Genomic DNA, 23722 nt, shown 5'->3' with positions numbered 1-23722 from the left:
TACACAATGCAATACAAAACAGATGATACACGACAACACGACACATCCCGACCCAACACGACACAATACGACACTATACGATACATTAGGACATGATACAAAATTAAACAATACGATTTGACATGACACGACACAACACGACACATCCCGACCCAACATGACACGATACAATGCGTAATGACCCGACATGAAATGAAATGATACGACACAACATGACCTGACCCAACACAACATGACACGATACGAGATGATATGATACGTTATGACAGGATATGAAATGAAGCAATACGACTTGACACAACACGACCTGACCCAACATAACATGACACGATACGATACGATATGAGACGAGACGATACGTCTACATTATGACACGACACGAAATGAAACAATACGACATGACATGACACGACACGACCCAACACAACATGACAGGATACGATACAGTGGGACATAATGCAAAACAGTACGACAGATGCAGTGTGATTGCATTGCAATATGGTGCCGTGTGACAGGTTACGATGCGATACAGTGCGCTATAATACAATGCTATACCGTGTCTTACAATTCCCTGCAACATTATATGATATGACGATATGGTTTATATGATACAGTGCAATACGATAAAATTGGAGCGATACGATGCAGTGCAATACAATAACATACAGCATAATATGAGATAATAGGATGTCATAAGATGACAGTGCAATACAATTCACCAACTGGCTTCACTGATAGTGAAGAATCATGTAATGACATGACAACAGCTGCCTGTCATGCTTGGGTTATGTAATATACTTTTGTTGCTCTGATTAGCCTATAATGAGTGTGACACACAGAGGGTTCTGCCCTTCCCAAACACCGTCTTCGGGATGTTCCAAATGAATTTGAAATCAATCCCATGGCATGGATATGTGAACTAGTCTATCTGGCATGGCAAAAGATCTATATAAGCATGCTTTTGCAAAACTACTTCAGCATTTAAAATGACTGTTTATTGAGCAAACAAGCTGTAGCTTTCTACTGTTGATGCCGTAGCTTTCTACTAAAAAAGAGGGATGGCCGTAGGTATTAAAGGCTTGAGTTTAGCTCGATTTAAACTGAAAATTGTTCAAACTTCTCTATCTTTGTGGGTACCGGCAGAAACTTCCCATGCCTCTCTCCGTCTTCACACCTGCAGTCTTTCACTACTTCAGCTCTGCCCTTTAGGTGAACCAAGAAAATTCAAGCAGCCTAGACTGAGATAGAGGTGACTGAGGCTACCCTTGAAAAGCGCACATGTACAATACTTACTCTGAACAAGACTCACTGGCTGTCAGAGCCGCTCTGAGTCTGTCAGCGCTCTATGAAGAGATACTACAGCCCGTCCACTACATCAGTGAACCTGGGAATAAGTGCTTCACACTCATTTTCACAGGCCAGAGGCTCCTGAATCTGTCGCCTGCTCTGCTGTAGATATAACAGGGAGATAGTCGGGCCATCCATATTCGTCAGACAGACACTGGGGAGCATCTTTTATATGTGGCCACTGAGGCTTTTACGACTGTCCGTCAGTATTCTTCATGTGCTACATCTTGATACAGGCACCCAGCGGAGAGCGTTGGATCTGTGGAAAGCATGTCATCGATGTAATCACACAGACTCGCATGCGCATAAGTAGGTCTTGAGGGGGGAGAAAACATTGACATTCATAGCAGGAGTAGTCTACATCCAGCTGTAATGTGAAATGGGATGTATTTCTTACAATCTTCAGTGTTGGACAAGAGAAATACATGCATAAAGAGCTTAAGTGTAAAAGCTCTCAAGTGGAGTATTCTGCATTAACTTGCAGCCACCAGATCACAGATTTTACAAGCACAGCCTCCCTCTGAATGCAGCAGTTGCTTTCTGGGCATTAAGTTTGATCAAAGCCTAATCTCTGCTTGTAAGATGATTAAAATTAGCATCTGTTTTATTGTTAAGGAAGCAGGGCAGGCTGGGACCACATCCCTACAGTGCAAGTGAGAGCGAAACAAAAGGATGGTCCAAAAAAAGAGAGGAAATAGCAATAAAAAAGGGAAAGGGATAGGGCGAAATAAGAGAAGAAAGAGAGCTATAAAGAAAACAGACGGGCAGTAATAACTGAGAGTGAATCAAAGAAAAGGAGGCATTCCCTTGTGTGGTCAGTGTGTCCGATGCCAAACCAGGGCGATTGGAATTCCTCAATGGCTGCTTTGCCTCGCGTTCAGACCGCACACATAGATGATGAAGCTGAGGGAAGGACGCTGTGGCTTTAAAAGCGATCATGCTGGGCCACGGGCTTAGTGAAGCAGGAAAATGAGGCTTCGGCAAATAAGCCAGCCTCTCTCCATCCAATTGAGAGATGTAACCGAAACCTCTCATTGATAAGTGTGCTGTGGAAACGATGCCTATGTTACGAGTCAGCAGCGGGCAGCCTGAGTATCACCACATTTCTTAATCTGGAGGAGATATGGGCGAAAATGGAGTATGGGGTATGAGGAATTTTCCCCATTTCAGCCAAACAAAACAGCCCTGCTGCTACTGCTTCTCCCTGTAAACTGCATCAGCAGCATGCAAAACATATAATCATACTCCAGCGAAAAAGTGCAATAACAGGAATGAGGAAAAAAAGCGATAAAATCGACTATTTGCTACCCTGGAGAAAATGTAACGAAGGGGAAAAAAAGCCTCATTCAGCATTTCATCAGAACATAAACAGGAGCGGCTGGGGCAGACTAACATGCTGAAGTGGGCTAATTAGGACACTTGGTGGTTGGTTTACTGCTGTTTCAGTCTGTCTGAGAGAAGAATAGGAGTCTACAGGAGAGGATTTCACACATAACATTTCCATATATACTTCCACCATCGCTCAGGCACGACTCAGCTATACTTGTTTTTTATAACCTACGCAGGGTCACAGTTTTTTTATCCCTCCGCCTGGCACACAGCACTCTTGACCTCCATGAAATCAGTCCTGCCGTCCGGTTCCGTCACTCCCTTCCAGCTTCCTCCTCTCTTCCTGTCTGACTCAATGTCATGAGTTTGAACACCCACACCTCTCTGTTTCTTCCTCTGCTTTCTAACAGAGGCCGTGCATGATGGATTACAGAGCATTTTTCTAAAGCCAAGCCCTCAAAGTGTTGCTTGAAGTGAACCCTGACCTCTATTATGTCACAGGGTCAGCTTAATCCTACACATTCTTACTCCCATCATGCCAAATAGGGCAGCTTTAATGACTCAATGCTTCAAAATGTAATGATGATGGCTCTCCTCCTAATTCAGATAGCAATATTTAATGTGTGCTCATTAGTCAGACTGTCAAAAAAAAGTCTAAGTCAGAAAAGACTAACAAAAACCTTAAGTAAGGCATTTAAAACAAGGCAGAAAGTCTAGCAGTTAGGTCTCAGTCCCCACACACAGACGCTATAATCCTCAAAACTGTCAGCCTGGGTCCGACTCCATCCCCTATGGTTTATACTGTGAAACATTTAAAGTATGAAGCATAGCACAATGTAAAGATCCTGTGCAAATGGATCAATGGACAGCTTTGAAAGATGAGAAAGAATGAAGCTCTATAAGAAAGAAAACAGACACCAAATTGCAGTAAATGATTGCACTGATCATGAACTTTATCCTGATGTATCATTGTATGATTGGTGTGCAATAAATCAGTTATCTCAGCATTGTTGCACCATAATAGTGTTGACCTTGTGGGCCCTGTATGATGTATCAAATCAAATCATATCATATCGTACTGTATCATTTCGTCTTGTCTTTCATAAAAGTGTAATTTTGACTGTCATAGTGACAGTACAGTGCTGCTACTACACTCAACCTTGATAAAATCTATATGAAAGTTTTGGTATATTGTGATGTTATAATGAGTTGCATATCATGCACTGTGTATTGTATCATACCTTATCACATCATATTCTTCTGTATCATACCATATTATGTAGTAAAGCGTCTTGTTGGCTCACACTGTAATGTATTACATGAAATCTTTTTTTATCATTTCATATTATATTGTATAATGTTTCAACCATCGCATCAATCGTAATCAAATTGTTTCATATTGTATTGGCTTTCAATTAAGCACTATAGTGGCTGCTATTGTTTAAGCATTGTGCTGCATTAGATCAAAATGATTAAGGAATGATTAAGGCCCTTCAATTTCATAGTAATTTATATGGAAGTATTGGTGTATTGTGATATTGTTATCATGAGTGCATGGCATAACATGCATTATGTATTGTACCGTATCTTATCACATTGTATGGTTCAGTATCTTACCATATTATACCATATCATATGGTATCACAGTTACTGTATCGTATAGCTTCATTTCATATACTGTATAGTGTCTCAAAGCATTGTATCCTATCATACGATCTCATGTCATATCAAATCGTTCTGCAGTGTCATATCCAATCGAATTGTATTATGCCCTATCCAATCATATTGCATCGTGCTGTATCCGATCATATTGTATCGTATCATATCAGATCAAATCAGCTTTACTTTATGAACCATCCCAACCACCATAGAGCACCGTGCCGCATCAGATCGAAATGCAAAGGAATGCCTAGGGCCCTCCACTTTATGGAAGTATTGGCATATTATGATATTCTATTTGTAAGCCACGTGTTCTGCATTGAGTATTGTATTGTATCACATGGCAGTGTATCTCATGTACTGTAGTACTGCATCATATCAGATTAGCTTTCACTAAAGCTCAATACTGTCAGATATACAACTGTATCATATTATATCATATATATGATTTATGATGTCCTCCTAAATTGACATCATCATTTTTTGTGCTTAGAATGTTCAGATAGTTTTTGTGATGTTGGAGTTGCACTGTTGGCTTGTTGTTGGGGTTTTGTCTTTCTTGTGATGTTTTGCCATTGTGTTTGATGCTTTGTGATTGTGATTCTGCTTACTGTCAAATCACTTTGTTAACCTCTGTTTTTAAAGGTGCTATACCAATAACGTTTATTATTATTATTATTATTATTATTATTATTATTATTATTATTATATCCTGAGATTCCTAGCCATTTAACCAGCGAAGACTTTTGGATTCTTGTGGTCACAAAACTTCATGGTATGATTAAAGAAAACAATTATCATAAAAGAATGTAGGTGAGTGGTTCAACTAATACCCATCCATCCATCCATCTTCCACACTGCTTATCCGGTTCAGATAGGCAGAAACAAATTTGCATTACTTATTTCAAATGGAATCAACCTTTTGCAGTTGTTTTCACGTTGAACCCTGGTTGGTTGTTTTTCACTGACGCCAAGTGCCACCCTCAATAGACTTTCAGGGTTTTTATACCGCATTAACTGAATTTAAAAGCACTTCTCAATAAAAAGCTTCCAGACAGGTCAGAGACTAGAAGTGACACATAAAGGAATAACTTGTTCATCATATTTGACATGTCTTACCACTGCTGCTCAACTTGGTGAGTTTTTATGAGATCTGTCTGCAGGGGTATTTGGAAGAAAAATTCTAATAAATCTTTCCACTGCGGCTTTCCTTTTAAAGGTTGATCACATTCCTCCCAATATCACATCTCCTCGTCTTGATCAGATACACGGTCTTTCATCTGCACTCTTCATCTTACTTAAATTAATAATCAATGGTTAAATTTTTCTCAAACCCAGTGAAATCTTTCAAACGACACCCTCTCAGTGTTGCTCAGGGTTTCGGTTAAATTAAGTCATACATCTCCTAATGCATTTTAGATCGAGCCATTATACTGCAGCTAATTCCTCTCCATTTGCTTTCATTTAAAGACTTTCCTAGTAAAAACCTTTTATTGCCAAATGTTACAAGCAGCTCGGAAATCGCATTAAGTTAGAAACAGGGCCCTTTTGTCGCTCCGGTGGTGTTATAAAGGATGTGCTGTTAAATCGTGGAACAATGTCTCTGGTGGTGAAATCAGCCTGCCTGTCCTTGTGTTAACAGTTGAATTCTGTTTTCTTTGCTCCTCTTTCTGTGATTGGTTGTGTCAAAGAGAAATGTACAAATAAAGGTGGGGATGTTTGCCTTGACACAGAGATACTGTACATGTTAAACGCCTCAGGGAGATACGCAGACAGGCAGACACGCAGCTTTTCAGTCTTTAAGCTGTTGAAGCTTCTGATGCGTTGTACAACACAACCCACCATCACTGTAGCCTTGGCAAAACAAACAAAGGCAAGGTGCCCTTTATCAGGCTTGTCAATGTCTGCACATGAGGAAGCTGCGAAGGATTTACATTGCGGTGAGATGTTGTTTGTACTCAAACAAGTATGAATGTGCTTATGGGTACTTTGAACCTGGTCAACGACAACCACACAGCCCCTCCCTTGAACTTGATTTTTTTTTATACTCTTTTTAGGATGCACAGCAGAAAGCGGGCCCAGGTCCCAAAACGCAGGTGAATTTGAAAATGTGCTGACACTTCCCGGCATCTAAGCCACCTGCCAGTCCCCTCTGGCATCCCTCCAGCCTTCTCACTCTCTCCGTCTCTCACTCTTCCCGCCTCCTAAGTAAACAGGAGAGAGCAAAAGAGTGAATCAGAGGAAAAAGGGAAAGCTGACACTGTATACTGTTAATCACCGGCGTTGAATAGACAGGATAAACCCTTGGCCGGCCCAGGGTAATACACCCTGGGCCGGATTATCCAATGGGTGTTATGGGCACAAGCCCAGGGTCCCACACAAACTGGGGCCCTGTAAGACTTGGAAAGAAGAAAATTTCCTTGGTCAAATAGCTCTAAACAAACCAGACATCAGGATAAAGCAGAGGACTGTTAATCACCCCCACATATGGCATTCAAAACAACAGTCGCTGTGTACAATTAAAGAAATTATAATATTGCATTCACCTAAGCACCACCCTCAACAAATAACATTTTTCACTGTTTAAAGTTTTCACACTGAAAGAAAGACAAAAAAGACATGAATAAAATGTCAGCTATAGCAGCTGACAGCCCGGATGAATTTAACCCATGGTTATAGTAATAGAAACACTAGAGCAAAATTTTAAGTATGTTTTTACTCTGTCTTTGTCTGTTACCATCCTTAATGCAAAGAGGCCAACTTTTATGGAAATAAGGTACTTTTCCCAAAATAACAGCATAATGGCTCAGCCTCTCTGCACCAGTGTCTCTGCAGAGGCACATCAGCATAGGCCTGCAGTGCTATAAGGGAGGCATTTAAAGTTCTATGTGTATTTTATGACTTTAGACAGTGTGTTTACCAACTTAAACTATTTCAGTGCAAGCAAAATTTATGTTCAGACCCAATCCCAACTCAGCCATGGTTTCTAGAACATGACAGTAAGCCCACTGTACTCCAGTGGCCTCCACAGTCACCATGTCTCAATCCAATAGATCACCTTTGGGATGTGGTGGAATGGGAGATTCACATCATGGATGTGCAGCCGACAAATGTGCTTCAGCTGTGTGATGCTATCATGTCAATATGGACCAAAATCTCTGAGGAATGTTTCCAACACCTTGTTGAAACTATGCCATGGTACTATCAAGGTGTACCTAATAAAGTGGCCGCTGAGCAGGAAGGAGGAGGCCAAATCACAGAAGTTGCAATAATTCTTTAATTTGAAATGTGTCAAAATACCAGTTAAATAAATCAATTTCTTTATAATGATTTACAAAAATCCTCCTTTTGTGTTTTATGTATGTTTTTCCTAATCAAAATGAGTGGCATAAAAATGATAATGCCCTTAAACAAAGCAAATGACATCACATTTGCAATACGAGCAAAAATAGTTAGCTCATTTTAAAACTGACGAAGCCTGGCATTACCTTACGAAAGTCATACCCCAGCTGCTTTCATCAGGTAGCCAGATTCACCTCCTCCACCCCAGCCGCCTTCTTTATAGTTTAAAGCTTGTTGCACCCCCATATTCAGATTCATGCTACTATGAATTAATTGCTTCGGAAATAACTTCACTGTTTTCAATACACATGGTCTTATTTATGGAATTATTTTTTGCTTGAATGTGTCCAAAAAAAAACATATGATTAACCCAAGAGTAATTACATATTAAATCGCAATCACAATATTTTGGAAGAAAATCACAATTAGATTATTTTTGCAAATCGTTCAGCCCTACCACTGAGTGTAAATGAGTTACCACACAATTTGCTTTTTTAAAATGTTTTTAATTATGGTTCCTATGGTGAAAATTTACACAAAAATCACATAACCTTCAAAAAAAATATCAGACATGTCTGACTGGTTTTAGGAAGCAAAAATAAAATGTTTTGATCTTTAACATGTTGTAAGGTTGAATAAATTTGTTGACATTTTTAATCAACATTTATACTTAAATTGTCTTGAAAACAGTGCATATTAGTGCCTGAGGATTCAGCGGATTCATGCATGAATAGTCAGCAGGCCTCTGGACCCTCCTAAGTTTGGGCTAAGCCCAGTATATATGACTCATCTAGTTCGCTCCTGCTTACAGTGTTGTTCTGTGTGACTCCTGTATGATGGAGGAAAGCTACAGGTGTTGATTTCATCATTTTGTATCCTACAGCCTATAAGTGTAAATCCAGTAGAAGCTGCAGGGGTTTCCAATAAATAGCAGCCTATAATTTAAAACCTTGATTGGCTGCAAATGTGTCGTGGGCAGGGGCTCAAAAATGTATGTCCAGGGTCCTCTGCATCCTTAATCGGGGCTTGAATACTCCCCTAAAGAATGAAAATGCTTAACTGCACTGATCAATTGCTCGCTCTTCAGCGAAATGTGAAGTTTGTTTGCAAAAAAACAAAAACCTTCATTGAGGAGACTGCAAAAGCAAATTGTTTAAATTCAACATTATGCCCCCCTCCCCACCCCCCCAAAAAACAAAGCCTAAAACACTGTGTATGCTTTGTAACAAAATGCAAATTCGCTTCACCTCTTCACCCTTGTCAGCTTGAACATGTTCGCCGTGAGATGTGGGGGAGGGCTAGCGGCAGTGGAGGCAATGAGGCTTGCGCAAAGTACTTAACAGTAAACATTGTACCTACAAGCTCAGAGGGCTTTCCACAATAAGAAAAGATCGTCTTAATTCCCCCTTCTCTTTGCGAGATAAATGAGAAAATAAAGGTGTGCCTGCTAAAATAAAAGGCAGCCGCATGTCAAATATCCTTTGAATGCAGCTTCTGTTGGCCGCATTAGCTTGCCGTAGTGTAAATCCCTAACTGTTGCAGATTAAGACAAGAAAGGATGCACAGTCACTGCTTTCAAGTACAAACCTGCCCGGTCCCCTTCCCTTCCTCTCTCTATCTCCACTCACTTCACTTCCCTCCGGCTCCCCGAGGCAGCCAAATGTTTCATAGCAGTCATATTTAATCAGCATCTTCACGGACAACACAAGGATTTCAAGTCCTCTGCTGCAAAAAGGCTCGGCTGTCACACTCTGAATAAATGTCTCAGATATTCCCTCTCCTTAAACGCTCCAGAAAAGATGATTCTTCTGACCTACATTGCAGCTGATGTAGTGATTTTTTGATAATGTGTTTTGCACGCCGTGATATCTCATCATGTCACTTACTCTATGTTAATGATTTTGCTGTCTTTCTGACGCTGATGCTGCCGTCATGATTCACTTTTTATGAGTTATGACATGAGGAAGAGTAATGTGTCCGTCTGGGCCAGCTCCTGCTGTGTTTCCCTTTGATAGCCCGGGCCACTCGGAAGTAAAAGCAGTGAAACAACAGCATAACTTCCTGTCTGATGGATTAATCTTGATAATGTCTGGCTGGCAGGAACAAATACCAGTCATTTGCCAAGTACGCTGCTGCTGGATTTAGTTTATACGGCGCTATTCACAAAAGCCATTTTCTTGAAAACATTTGATAAGGCTGGTTCAAGAAAACAGGATTTATACTTTCCAAACATTCCACAGAAACTTGTGCTCTCAGAGCACAACGCTGTAATCTTTAAGGTCAGGCTGAGGTCAAAACCAACAACAAAAGCAATTACGTTCATAAAGTGTTATTAACGGTTTTCCTCCGGGCATTCAAAGCAAGTGACTACATATCCTTGCAGACTTTGTGTGGGCTCCGTGACAAGCTGCCTTCCTTTTTTAACTACCTTTCATCCCTTTTTTTCTCCCACTGGGTTTACTGTACGTGCATCAGAGTTGTGTAGTCATGCATAAACATAACTGCTATCCCCGGGGATAATTTACTTCCCCTGGACGGGACACTATAAATCACCTTGGGCCAAAGTAAAGAGTCTGGAGTTGAAGGACTGGCGGCAGTAGCTTTTAGACCGAACATTTTTTTCATCATCCTTTCCTTCCTTGCACCATCACAGCCTGAATAAGCAATCCATTTCCATGTTTTTAAGCCACATATGCTGTTTTGCAAGCAGCAGCTGACTTTTCAATGCAGCTATTTGCTCCTATATATCAAAATCTATAATGTGTCGGCCAAATTTGCTGTTTTGACAAGGTCTTTCATCTTCATTTCAGCACATTTACTCTCAAAGTTGGAAAACTTCATCAAAAAGAGCTGCTAGATAATAGAGGAGAGGGGGTGGACTTTTCCAGACTGCACTTTCTGTTTGCTGTCTCGCTTAGGAATGAACTCGGATGGCCGTGTTTCTATGTTTCTTTTTGTTTTGAATCTTCTCTTCACCACAGGGCTGAAGATGAGTAAAGGCCTCACATTGAGACGAGCCTTCCACCCAGATAAGGCCATGCCTGGCTGCAAAATAGTAACAATGATGACAGTTAAGGTGCAGGTATGCACATGCCACTGTGCCTGGAGCACAAGAGGGGAATTTTACTGTTGAATATGACCCAATAGATAAAAGAAAGACAACATATGTTACATTAGGTGACCTGCTGTGTTTATGCAATTTTGCAGACACTTGTAAATCATGTTAGAAAATAACATGCTGCTTTGAAAAGGCTGAGTAGAGGCTGAAAAAAACTGGTTGCTTCCATTGGTTATTTTTAATGCTTGAAAATAATACGTGTGGTACATGTCAGCCAAGGTGACTGCCAAATTGCTATACTGGGGATAGAAAGCATTGTGGTTGTAAGCAGTGCTTACTAATTTGCAGTACAGGATTTGCAAAGGAATTAGAGGTCCTGCTTTGTCCAGAGGGGGCGCCAAACCCACACAAAACAAAAGTTCTGAACAGCAGCTTTAATCTAACCCCACTACATGTAAATTAAATGTCAAAAAAAAGTTGATTCATTGATTTAGATCTGACTTCAGTCACACTTCCTAAGTCAGACTGGCACATCTAGATCATACAGTTGGGGGTCGATTTATTCCTGCATGTATACACCTTAACCAGCCCAGGCCTTCTGCACATGCTCCATAGATCTTAGCCAAGCTTCAGCCCAGAAGCTGGACATGATAAGCAAACTACATAAAGATGTCAAAGAGGCGAATGCAACAGACAACTATTGAGTTTTTGACACTGGGACAAGGAAAGTAGTGAAATTGCATGGCCTAATCAAGCTATAACCACAGCTTGACTAATCTGTGCATGTAAACAAACCAAAAAAGCATCAGAATGTTCTGATAAAGAAAATAAAACTGGTGGTTGAGGTCATGAGCTCATTACAAAAATGTACCAATGTATGTTAATACTAAGGTATTAAAGGGATATTTCAGTATTTTCAAGATGTGCCATATGAGGTACATAGCAGTATTAATGGTATTGGCCTCTAGTGATCTCAGTGAGCCAGGTGGGTACAGTTTCTCCGTGGAATTTTGCACGTTTTTGGTAAAAATGGGCCACAAAAAACGTTGGCTAACATTGAAAACTTCGGAAGCATGTTACTTTTTACCAAGAGGGCCTATGTGTTTTTGTCATTGTTTTTCAATGCAGGTTTTGGCTACCACTTATATGCTCTTGCATTTCAAAACACTGAAAAACAGAGAGGCTTTCTGGGTATGAAGTAAAATGCTTCAAAAAATTTGCAATGCTTAAAAATTAAGCAATGCTTAAAATCACTGGAGGCCAATGCCACTCCTACTGCCATGTACCTCATACAGCCCAACTTCAAAAATACTGAAATATCCCTTTAAGTTCATGAAACACGGTATAATTTCCCTGTCTGGTTTTATCCATCCATCCATTTTCTACACTGATTATGTCATTTAGGGTCAGGGGGGCTGGCACGTCTTGGTGCTCCACAGGAAACTGTACAACCAAATATCATTACTGAGCTATACAACAAATTAAGTTACTGCAACAGATTTAAAGGGGCTATACTGCATGGATATGGATATGGTGTGCCTTGAGATAAAAAAAAAAACAGGCTGAAAACCATTGCACTAGGCCTTTTGTGCCCTGCAGTCCATAATTTTAAACTCGCAAGTCCTCTCATCAACACCTGAGATGTTCAAGTGCAAATGCATTTATGGATATCTGATTTCTGCAGCCAGCATCTCTTGTAGACTAGAGCTGCACTATTTTGTAATAAAGTGTGATTATTCTGGACAATATTGTAATTGCAATAACAATAAAATACATAAATGGCAACATGAGTACTTGCTTGGTCATCAAGGGAAATGGAGAGAATCATGATTGTTTCGAAGTGTGCATTTCTCAGCTCAAAACATATCAATATTAAGTGGCGTAAAAAACATAAAACCTGAAGTTTTTACAGCACTGCTTTCAAAGTAACATAATATTTCTTAATGAAATAAAAGTTTTTCCCCTTTTTTAAAAGTAAAGGTACTTCTGCAAAGTGCAATGGTGGAACTATTGCAAACTTGAAGACCGTCCTGCAGGCATTTTTACAAACCCTTCAAGTCCTTCTTTATGCAAAAAATAATTGCAACTGTTAATGTGATTATGTAACTGCACAGCCTGACATTACAACTGAAATTACGATTAATTGTGCAGCACTACCAGGGCCATTTTTCTTCTCATTCTACAGGGCTAAAGATGAGCAAAGGCCTCACACTGAGATGAGCCCTCCATCCAGATAAGGCCATGCCCCGCTGCAAAATAGCGACAATAAAGACAGTTAAGGTGCAGGTGTGTACATGTCACTGTGACTGGGAGTACAAGAGGAGAATTTGTTATTGTGTATGACCCAATAGAAAGAAAAAAGAAAGAAAAAAATGAGTGACCTGCTGGGTTTGTGTAATTTTTGTGCAGATACTAGCATGAGTAAATCGTGTTAGAAAATTACACGCTGCTTTGAAAAGGCTGAGCGAGCTAATGGCTGTAATAGGCCCCTTTGAGTTGAAAGTGGTCCTGCTTGTAATTGGACCACAGTGTATGTAGTAGAGGGACAAAGCTGCCGTTTGGCCGGGTTCCCCCTATGGCACATGAGCGCGCAAGACAAGCAATGTCTGCACCCTTCCTTTTTTTTTCCCCCCTCTGTGGTAACCATGGTGACAGTGGTGGGCAGGCATGGGCATCCTCCTCACCAGGGGGCAGTGTGGGCATCACAGCAGGAGGGCCGTTTTTTTGCTGCCTGACGTGGTTCTGCTTCACACAAAAGACACATGTGCAATGCAATGAAACAAAAATAAATGAAAGCGGGCACAAACACTTTCAACCAGGCACGCAATTACTCACAAACACACTGTCATCTGCTCCTGACAGCTGCCCCTTGGCGTCAAACACAAGCCCCCCTCCTCCCCTCCCACTCACTCTCTCCCTCTCTTTTTGTTGCTCACTTATTGTCAAGTTTCCGCCAAACAAAAACGCACATCCTCCCATGACACCAGCTAATTGATTATTGATGGTGCCAGCCTAAACTGACTTATATTCAAACGGCTGAGAAATGAGAAAACGGTTGGGACAATGCTTTCAATGCCTTTCATGAAAATGAAGTAAGTCAAGGCATTTGTATGTAAAGCTTGAGGTCTTTCCTCCTCCTTTTTTCCCTCTTTTTGGTGTTTTTGCTTTCATGAGCTGCATTAAACAGCCTCGGGAGCACTTTGAAGGGTGAAGCGACCGAGTGGAAGAAATGTAGAAAGTGTCCTGGAAACAAGCAGGAAAACTTTAAGTGTTCAGAGGGAAAAAAAATCATAACAGCCCTCATGGCTTGCTGTGGTGACAGCATGACTTCCAGCCAGTGTGAAGATCAGCGACGAACAAACAGCCTGACTTGTTATTCTGCGGGCCCCTGTGCCAGGATTGCTGGCCTTATCGCCGGCATCGCGTAATTTTGCTACACGTGGTAAAATATAGGATGGCTTGTGACAGCAGAGATCCGATAAAGAGTGAGAGAGAGCGTTGGAGCTGGGGGGAATGTGGAGATGGGGCTGAATGCCTAAGCAGGCTGTTGTGCGAGGGAGGAGAGACGGATGATTGTTGCAGGCAGATTGAGGCACTAAAGAATGGCAGCGGCGAGGGATCCTGTCCCGTGGAAATGTGTCATGAAGGCAGTTCCATTAACATCTTAATAAAGGCTTCCCAGGCCCTGGAGAGCCCTCGTGAGCTGACTGCCTGCTCCACTCACACGGGGGCCCAAAGCCGCTCTCGCAGCGTGTCAACGGGAGAACATTTAAGTTGTGCCAGTATTGCATTGTGAGGGTGTTAGGCCTCCCAAAGGAGTCGCCTAAATGCCTACCCGCAAACATGCTCTGCTAAATTCCTTTATTCCCCTTTGCCTCCACTTTCATTTACTGTCCATTTCTCCATCTGTTGGATTCAGCGGCCGTACAAAAGGCTTTGTTTCAGCAAGCTGGCAGGCCTTTGGGGACAGCAGAGTGCACACTGGGGTTCATTGCTAACTTGCTGCCATCAATAGAGAGAGCAGGGTCTGGACTGGCGACGGTTTTAGCCTGGCAGAGGGACGACTGTTAGCCGTTCCCCGACGGTCCTCTAGCTGGGGCCACTCACACATGCACGGCCTCCTCTTGCATCCTAACAGATATGGAAACAAACTCTCTCAGCACGCTTATCAGAGGAAAGAAATCCAAGCACAGAGAACACGACAGCAGCAAAGGTTGCCTTTTTCTTTCAAGTGAAGCACGGCCTCGCTGCGTACGGTGAAAAATAAAATGCAAAGGAGTGTCATTGATTTTTGCACTCTGTGCTATGTGTTGCTCATACCGGGCAAGCTGCTACTTAACAATGTCGAGGCCTGTAGTCATCAATTCAAAACGGTCTCAATGATTCAATAAGTCACAGAAGGCAGCACGCACAACTACTCAAGATGATTAAAAGTGTTACAGCAGCATGACTACACCATTAAATGTGCTCCTGTGGTATTTTTATACATCTCTTATTGAATGGGATTATCAAAGAGTTATGTCTTAAGATCTACGACACTGAAATGTTTTGAGAGAAAATCTTTACAGGAGGATATTCAACAGTAAATCAAGCCTTTGAAACCTAACAGAGAGTGGAATAAGAGTATCAGGAGGCATCAAAACAACTTTTTATCCAGACGTGTTTGTAGTAAGACTGCTGGCAAAAACTTCTTAGAAAAGTAAATGAAAAATCATTTTTTCTTCATGAAAGAGATCTGAAATATATCCATGATGTAATAAAGACAGACTAGGAATCAGTCTGCTTTGCTTTCCAACATAACTACTGTCAATATCAAGTTGTAACATTGTGAAAACTCTCCAAAATCTGCTGCAAAACTTAGCCTGCTAGATGTCTGACTTTAAGTACCACTAGTGGAATTCAGGGAGTAACAATACCTGTATTTAAACTTTCACAAGTAAAAACGAACTATTTCAAGACTGTTTGACACCAAAGCAACAAAAATAGAAGTCCTCAGCAACAAATATTGGGCAATTTCTTATTTTAAATAATCAAAAATTACAGGTGAAGTCTGGCAGCTGCACAAATACAGCATGTGCAGTACAGAAATGTTGGCAGCTACCTGTGCTTGTGCAATTTAGACAATGTGCAGATGATTTTACTAATAAAAAATGGCAGCTTTTTAAAAGCTGTGGTACTTTTAAATGCTAGTACTGATCATTACAATTACAGAGGTTATATTAATCTAAAGCATGTACCAAAAAATAAAATAAAAGTAGCAAAAACTTTGACAGCCTTAGTGATCCTCACTGCAGCAACTTGTGTAAAGCCATATATTCACAGAAGGTGGGTGCTTGTTTATCTCAGTTGGTAGAGGAGGTGCCCATCTACAGATGCATTGGTTGCAGGACTGGTTCCTGATCCTCGTACTGTTTGGTGCATGTTTTTTTTCCTACTTCTTTCTCCCAATATCCCCCAGCTGTTCTGTCATAATAAAGGCCAAAAGGCCCAAAAGTAACTAATAAAAGAAAGTTGAAGGATCCATCAAATTGTAAACCATCATCATCATTTTTCTTTGACTTGGATGTGATTTTATTTGGTCGACAGTGTGGATATGCAATGTTACATTCTGGATAACAGCCTTCCTTAGATGTGGCTTAGCATAACCACAGCCTTCAAGCTCCCATTAAAAGCTCTTAGCTGGTAATGAATAGTACTGACATCTCTGGTGATGTCTCTATATAAAAGCGAAAAGATAATCACCACTTACTTAAGGTAGTTAAATAAAGCATCTGGGTAGGTGTCAGCCGAGATATTTGCCAAAACAGCCATTATACATTATCCACTACAGAAGTTATCTCAAGACACTTTACAAACAGGCCAGGTCTAGACCATACTCTCTGTTATGGCCTATTAAAATAGACCAGTGTTAATAATTAATATTATAATAAAGATTATACCCTATTACAATAAAGACCAGTGTTTAACACCATGAGCACAGCACTAAAAGTATTAAGCCCTGTTACAGTGGCGACAAAAAACTTCCCTAAGTATAGGGCAGGACTGTCCAGCAGAGCCAGACTCATGTAGACAGCTCTCCGCCGAAGCTGCACTGGTTCTGGAAAGGGCAAGAAGGAGGGATGGATGGATGGAAGAAGGGAGGAAGAGGAGAGGGACAAGACAAACAACAATACAACACATGAAAGATAAATTTATGGTAGTTGTGGCCATGAACTTGTCTTCCATTTTGCAGGAAACTTTACTCACTGTTATACAGGACAAGATCAGCAAAGGGATTAGACCATATAAATCCATGCAAGAGCACAGGGTGCATTTACATAAAGATATATTGGACTGCCATTGCACGTCTCAAAGTCCAGCACATTTAGATAATATGTTAAGGGTCAATTTATCCTTGCATTCATATACCTAAACCAGCCTTGGCTTTCTGAGGAATGCCAAAAACAAGTGGAAGAAAGTTGGAGGGCGAGCAAAACAAAGATTTCAAGGTGGCAAATACTAAAGGATTTTTGGAGGGATAATAAGAGTTTCCGTTGTGTTGGTTAAAGGATTTAAACAGATTTAAGTACAACTGTATGACCTGTTTGCAGCTTGCTTGTTGATAGGTTTGCATGTGACGAATTAGGTCAACCAGAGAAACGGTAGCTTGACTTACATCACGATGTTCTTACCAAGACTCGAAACTAGTAAAATATGTACCAAGGTAAGAAATCTGGGCTGCATGACTGCATGCTGTTGCCTCAACGCAAGAAGGGTGCTGGTTCTAATCCCTGCCACAGCCTTTGCATTTCTTCCAATGTAAGTGTGAGTTCTTCTGGGTACTCCAGCTTCCTCTCACGGTCCAAAAATATGATCGTTAGGTCAATAGTTGACTCTAAATTGGTGGTAGGTGTGAGAGTGCCTGGTTGTTTGTCTCCAGATGCCAGCCCTGTGATTGAGTGGCGACCGGTCCAGGGTGTACCCTGCCTTTCACCCAATGACAGCTGGGATAGGCTCCAGCCCCCTGCTATCCGAATGGGGTAAGCGGTGTGGAAAATGGATGGATGGTAACGCATCCCAGGAAAGTATTATAATGTCCCTGTCTGGGTTTATTCATCCATCCATTAACTGCATCAGTTATCCCATTCAGGGTCACAGTGGGCTGGAGCTGATCTCAGCTGTCAGATGGGTGGACAGGTCGCCTGTCAATCACAGGGCTGAAATATGGAGACAAGTTTACACTCACAGATACGGGCAATTTAGAGGCACTAATGACCATATCTTTGGAATGCTGGAGGACTCAGAGCAGTTTTGAGGTAACAGTGCTGACCCCTGAGCCACCAAGCAGCCCCCGGCTTCCTTGGAATCACTAGAGTCGCCCCCTGGTGGCCATTAGAAAGCATGCAGGTACTTCTAAGAGGCTATGTCCACTACTTTCATACCGTTTATGTGCCAGAACCCTCTGTTTCTACACTCCTGAATCAACATTTCAGCAGAGTTTTGCCTCTAAACAGAACGCTTGTTAGGATAATCATTGCCTCCCGAGGATTTCTTCACAACTGAATCTCGTGCTTGGAGCTTCAGAGACAGGTAGAAAAAAAACGTGTTGTTTACAATTATCCACGGGGGAGATATGGCAAAAAGGGAAGCTGTAAATGAAGCCAGCTGTGACTGAAGCCAGACTAAAATCTCTCACACTATAATGTTCCCCCTGGCTGCGCTCTACTTGATCAATGTCACAGCAGATCCACATCTCCCTTACGTCAATCCTCACGCGTCCTCTCTCGCCATTAAAACTCCACAACCCAGACACAAACATGCACATAACAGGGCTGAGTGAGCGGAGCGTGTGTGGGTCAAGGAGATTGAGATCTTTGTTGTGACAGCTGGACAGTTGAGAGGTTCAGATAAACAGCCCACAGTGAGTGAAGACGAGGGCTGGGAAGGGGGGGATGGAAAGGGGGGGGACAATTTCATTAAAACAAACACTCACTCGCTATTTGTACACTCCAGCAGATAGGGAAAGGGAGGAGAGGACCTATGTCTGTGGGAGAATGAGTCAGTGAACTCACAAAAGCACCATTATCTGCATGTGTTTGCAAGAAAAAGACAGTTAGGATGGAAGGGAGGGGGCGAGGAGTGGAGTAACGGGGGGCTTCATTCAGAATACACAGCCGCCGAGCGCATTTGCAGCATTCACTCATTAAGAAATAGGTCAAGGATTCTGCCTGCATGCGTAGCGACTTGTCAAAATCTCTCAAGCTAAAGTGTGGTGAGTCTGGCTGCCTTCAGGGGGGAATCTGAAGCTGAGAGCTGCTGTGTGAGTGCTGCTGGTGACACAGCACACAGAAGAGCACTAACAACTCATTTAGAGGCAAATCATGCAGTTGAGAAATTAGTTAGTTGTGCCATCATGGTAAAAAAGGGGGGGAACTTAATGGCAAGTTGTGTTTCTTGCATCACGATTGGATAATAAACTCTGCTCCGTCCAGTTGGGCACATCAACAGAGGACGCTCGTGAGCCATGTGTGACAATCAGCAGAGTTCATCGCTGATACTGAGAGGCTGATGGTGAAAGTGGCAGAAAACTTGGGACACTCTCTGAAGCATCCACGGCTCATTTTAGAGGTCAGCTTCCTCTACAAGTGCTTTGAAAGTAGTGCCAAAACTTGAAGTGAAACGTTAGCATCTTGGACAAATCAAAGGATCAAACATCTGAAATTCCCCACCTAAACTCATGCAAATCAACTCCAATGTCCACAACAGTAAATACAGAAGCCCTCGCTGACCATAGCTCCCCCATGAATCCAATCAAAAATCCTGCATCCCCCCTAGAGAGGTGAAGCAAAGAGGCAGCAGCAGAAAAAGCATCAACCGTTCCCTCCACGGAGCACCCGTCTAACTTCGTCCAGCCGAAGCAATTTCTCTCCAGCTCGGTGAGGTTAACCTTATTGATTGGACGAATGTGTGATGTTAGGGCTTTCTTGCGAGGCTCTCTCGGACGGCGCACCTTCAAAGGCAACACTTGAAAGTGATTCATTGAGCTGAATTCTTAACAACTTTTGCTCATATCCTCCATTATTTAAAAAGAGAACAGACTGGCATTGCTTGCAGAATAAATTACGACTATTGACGACAGCTTTGGAAATGTTTTTAACTGGTGTTATCTTTCCTTCAAAGGGTGCTGCGATAAATTCAATGTCATATACTGTGAGGAAAGTCATCATGAGGACAAAGCTGAGCCAAAGCAGCGCTGATAGAAGTCCATAAAATAGTCATATAGCAGCTGCCGGTCAGGCAGAATGTGCTTCTTTTCATTAGATTGGAGTTAATTGGCTGAATATAATCAGCATGTGATAATCAAAGCAATGCTGAGTGCCGGTTTGTTCTTCCAACGGCGGCTCTTTGGGGTCAAACTGCTGTTACACTTTGAGATGGATATTAAAATAACGACACCAGGGGGGGTCACGCTTTAGGAAAAAAAAAATTCACCAAGAAGAGGCGGGTTTGATTGCACTAGCAGAGGGATTAATATGCTACCCATCAGCCGTAGCAGATGTAAGTCATTTTCATGCAAATGCGAAGCAATTTTCTACTTAAGACAACATTTATTTTCTTTAGAGTCATTGTCATGGGTGCTTGGCGGAGCGCTGGCAGTGTGACACAGAATGAAGATTTGTAGGTGCATCTGCTGAGCAGGACAGATGAGGGCTCGAGTGTCGATCTGGAAACCTAAAGTGATGCCATTTGGCGGCAATAAATCAGGTTTTTGTTGTTTGTTTCTTTGTTGGAATTTGGGTCTTTGATTTCACCACATAGGGAGAATAAAACCAGCGGGGGATCCGTAGGCTGTAGACAATTTAAAAGGGGTTGGGAAACTTATCCCAAGTGCTTTTACTTTTAAAAATGTAAAAAAAAAAGTGGATCAGCTTTTGGGTGAAGACTTGTTGCGGTGACACTGGAGAGTGCCACCAGTCAGCTTATTCCTAAAGTATTCCTAAAGCATCATGTGTCTGCAATTGCATGAAGGACACAAGACCAATATGCTTCTGTGATGATTGCAAGCAGCAGGATAAAGGGCAAAAAATACCTCCTTCCTTATGAAACTTATAAATTCTGCAGAACAAGATCCCAGTCCAGCTCATTTGCAAAAACTGGAAGTATCATGTCTCTGAGACAGGATGTAATCCAATGACACTGGTGTAAAAGGAGGAAGCTGATGAATTAGAACAGAGCATTAATAGTGATACTGGAGCCAGCTACACCTAAAATCAAGCTAAGGGTGCACAACAGTGCTAATAAATTCATTTCACATGCACTAGTAGTTGTAGAAACGTCATATTTCATGATGCATTTTTGACAATTGTTAGCTAGAGTGAAATATTCAAACAGGCTGCTACCTCCTCAGAGCCCTCCTGCAGCCTAATATAAAAAAAAATGTCTCTCTTCAGTTGTTCCACCGCAGTGTCGAAAATTAGCCCGAACGCCAACAGTTAGCTTGTTTCTGTCTGTAATGGGTATTTAAGGGAATTTAACAAATATTTACACACTGTAAAGCAGATTAGGCGTCAACGGGCGTCACTCACCTCTTCATGTTAACTGAATCCCGGTGATCCTGATCCCTCCAGCGCGCGCGGGCTCCTGTCTTGTGGGCTTTAACTGATGCGCGAGACTCAAATCCACTCAAAAAAGGACGGGGATGCTTCCAAATAGCGTTTTCTAAAACTGTGTTACCCACACCAGTTCTCCCAATTCCTTAATTTCAGCTGCCCGCGGAACCTGTTAAGCGGCGGCGGCGTCATTCATTCAAGTAAAAAGAAAAAAAACCGGCATTACGGCGAGTAATTTCAAATTCAGTGCGTAAACTTCGCACCATCCGAGCTGACCTTCTAACGTTACTTCACCGGACCGAGTCAATGAAACGGCACATTCCTTCAGTTCGGGTTTCAGCGGTCCTCCGGGCTGCTTCTTCAGTAGTAACAGCAGCACATGCAGGTTTATGTTCGAGCCGTCATCGTCCGGCGGCGGAGTAATTTCGCAGCGTCAGTTCAGCCCCGCAGCAGCAGCAGCGGCAGCGGCGTGCTTTTCTCACAGGGCTCTGCCGGACTGACAGAGATTAGCAGCTCCATCAATGTACAGTAGTGTGTACGCTGCCACTGGCACACATAGACCCAGCCCCCTCACACTCCTGCTCACTGTGGAGTTAACTGTTTCCGCCCTAAGAAAAACATTAATAATGACTACAGTCAAAAAAACACTTGTTTGTAATGCAGGAATTCAGCGTTACAACAGCATGTTATGCACGAGCGTGCAAATTAGACATATTTAAAACTACACTATTAAAATTAGTTGGCTGTTTGAATAGACCCCCCTTGTCCTTCCAAAATAAAACACCTCAATGACAAAAAAATGTCCAAAAGATTAAAATATATTTAAAATAACCCTCATAAAAACAGATTCACTACCTGCCTTTTTGGAACTCCTTTTAACAGATTAAATTTTCATATATTAAAAAATTCACAACTGGATTCAGACTTGGGTGTTGCATCACATTTCTAAAAAGAACATTTCTTATCTATCACATAGTTGTGCCTCTCTCAGAGCTCCCAGTGAACATGCTTTCATCCTGCTCTGTTTCTGTTAAAATACTGCCATCTATGGGCCAAACATGCTCCTAATCTACTACTCTCTCTCCTCCACATCCTCCTCTATCTACTCTCCCACTCAGCCCTTTTAGCTTCTCTTTTATGATTTCTTAATTCCTACATCTTTGATTTCATTTTTTCTCTTTAGGGGCGGCCAAAAATAGTCTAATATTTAACAATTTGATCCAAAGAGCCTCATCCACCCCCTTATGTTACAGTTAAACACCTTCTTCTGATCCATGATCATACTATTATATCATACACTCACCAACCACTTTATTAGGTACACCTGTTCAATAGCTATTTAGCCAATCACATGGCAGAAACTCAGTGTTTTTAAGCATATAGACGTGGTCAAGGCGACTTGCTAAAGTTCAAACAGAGCATCAGAATGCGGAAGAAAGCAGACATAGCATGGTTTTCGGTGCCAGACAGCTGCTCTGAGTATTTATGAAGCTGCTGATCAACTGGGATTTTCACACACAATCATCTCGTTTGCAGAAAATTGTCCAACAAGGGGAAAATACCCAGTGAGCAGCAGTTGTGTGGATGAAAATACCCTGTTGATGTCAGAGGAGCATGGGCAAACTGACTCAAGGTGATAGAAAAGTAATAGTAACTCATGTCCAAATCCATTTTTGATAGCCTCAGAGGAGGCAAACCCTTATTAACCCATATTTATTTCGATTTATATCAACAAGAGAGTCAAAATAGCAAAAAAAAAAAAAAAAGATTAAAATCCATGACATGTGTAAGCCTCTTTGTTTTTAAATGTTTATTTTAAGCCTGTCAAGATCCTGTCTTGCTCAGACAAAACAGTGTGGCGTTCCCAAAAATCTAAGTTTTTTAAAATCTATTTATTTTTAATTTAACCTTTATTTAACCAGGATTTATTCCCATTGAGATATAAAAAAAACTTTTACAAGGGAGTCCTGGCCAAGACAGCAGCATGATAAATTTCACATATATGACATTAAAACAGGACATAGAACAAAGGTTACATCAATCAACAAATCAGCAGCTTTCAGCAGAAAAACATGTACACACACCGGTCAAATGTTCCCTAATTCTAGCTTTGAAATCTCCTAAACTAACACAATGCTCAAGTTTAAGATGACCCTGTAACTCTGACAAAGACGAGGGAGCAAAAACATTAAAAGCTCTTTAACCAAAGACATACATACATGTTTTTGGGGCCTTGGTCCCTCCGGTCCTACAATTCTCTTGTGAGGCCTGGACGTTGACAAATGGCCACAGGTGCCAACTGGACTCCTTTGTCATGACTTCTCTTCTGTGCATTATTGTGTGTCATTTGCAATACCTTGTACCATGCTGATGTGCTCAGGAAAGCAAGGATGGGAAG

General features: G+C 41.6%; 1 protein-coding gene across 1 annotated transcript in view; it reads right to left on the bottom strand.

Annotated features, from left to right (window-relative positions):
* The window catches only part of plxna2 (plexin A2), a 360814-nt gene extending 339005 nt beyond the window's left edge, over positions 1 to 21809 (bottom strand). The window contains exon 1 of the mRNA XM_041799400.1: positions 21301 to 21809. The gene's annotated coding sequence lies outside the window, so the exon portion shown is untranslated. The remainder of the gene's footprint in view (positions 1 to 21300) is intronic.
* Between the last annotated feature and the right edge of the window lie 1913 nt (positions 21810 to 23722).

The sequence above is a fragment of the Cheilinus undulatus genome, linkage group 11 (genome assembly GCF_018320785.1).
Source record: "Cheilinus undulatus linkage group 11, ASM1832078v1, whole genome shotgun sequence".
Lineage (NCBI taxonomy): Eukaryota > Metazoa > Chordata > Actinopteri > Labriformes > Labridae > Cheilinus > Cheilinus undulatus.
This window is presented reverse-complemented; position numbering and strand designations above follow the sequence as displayed.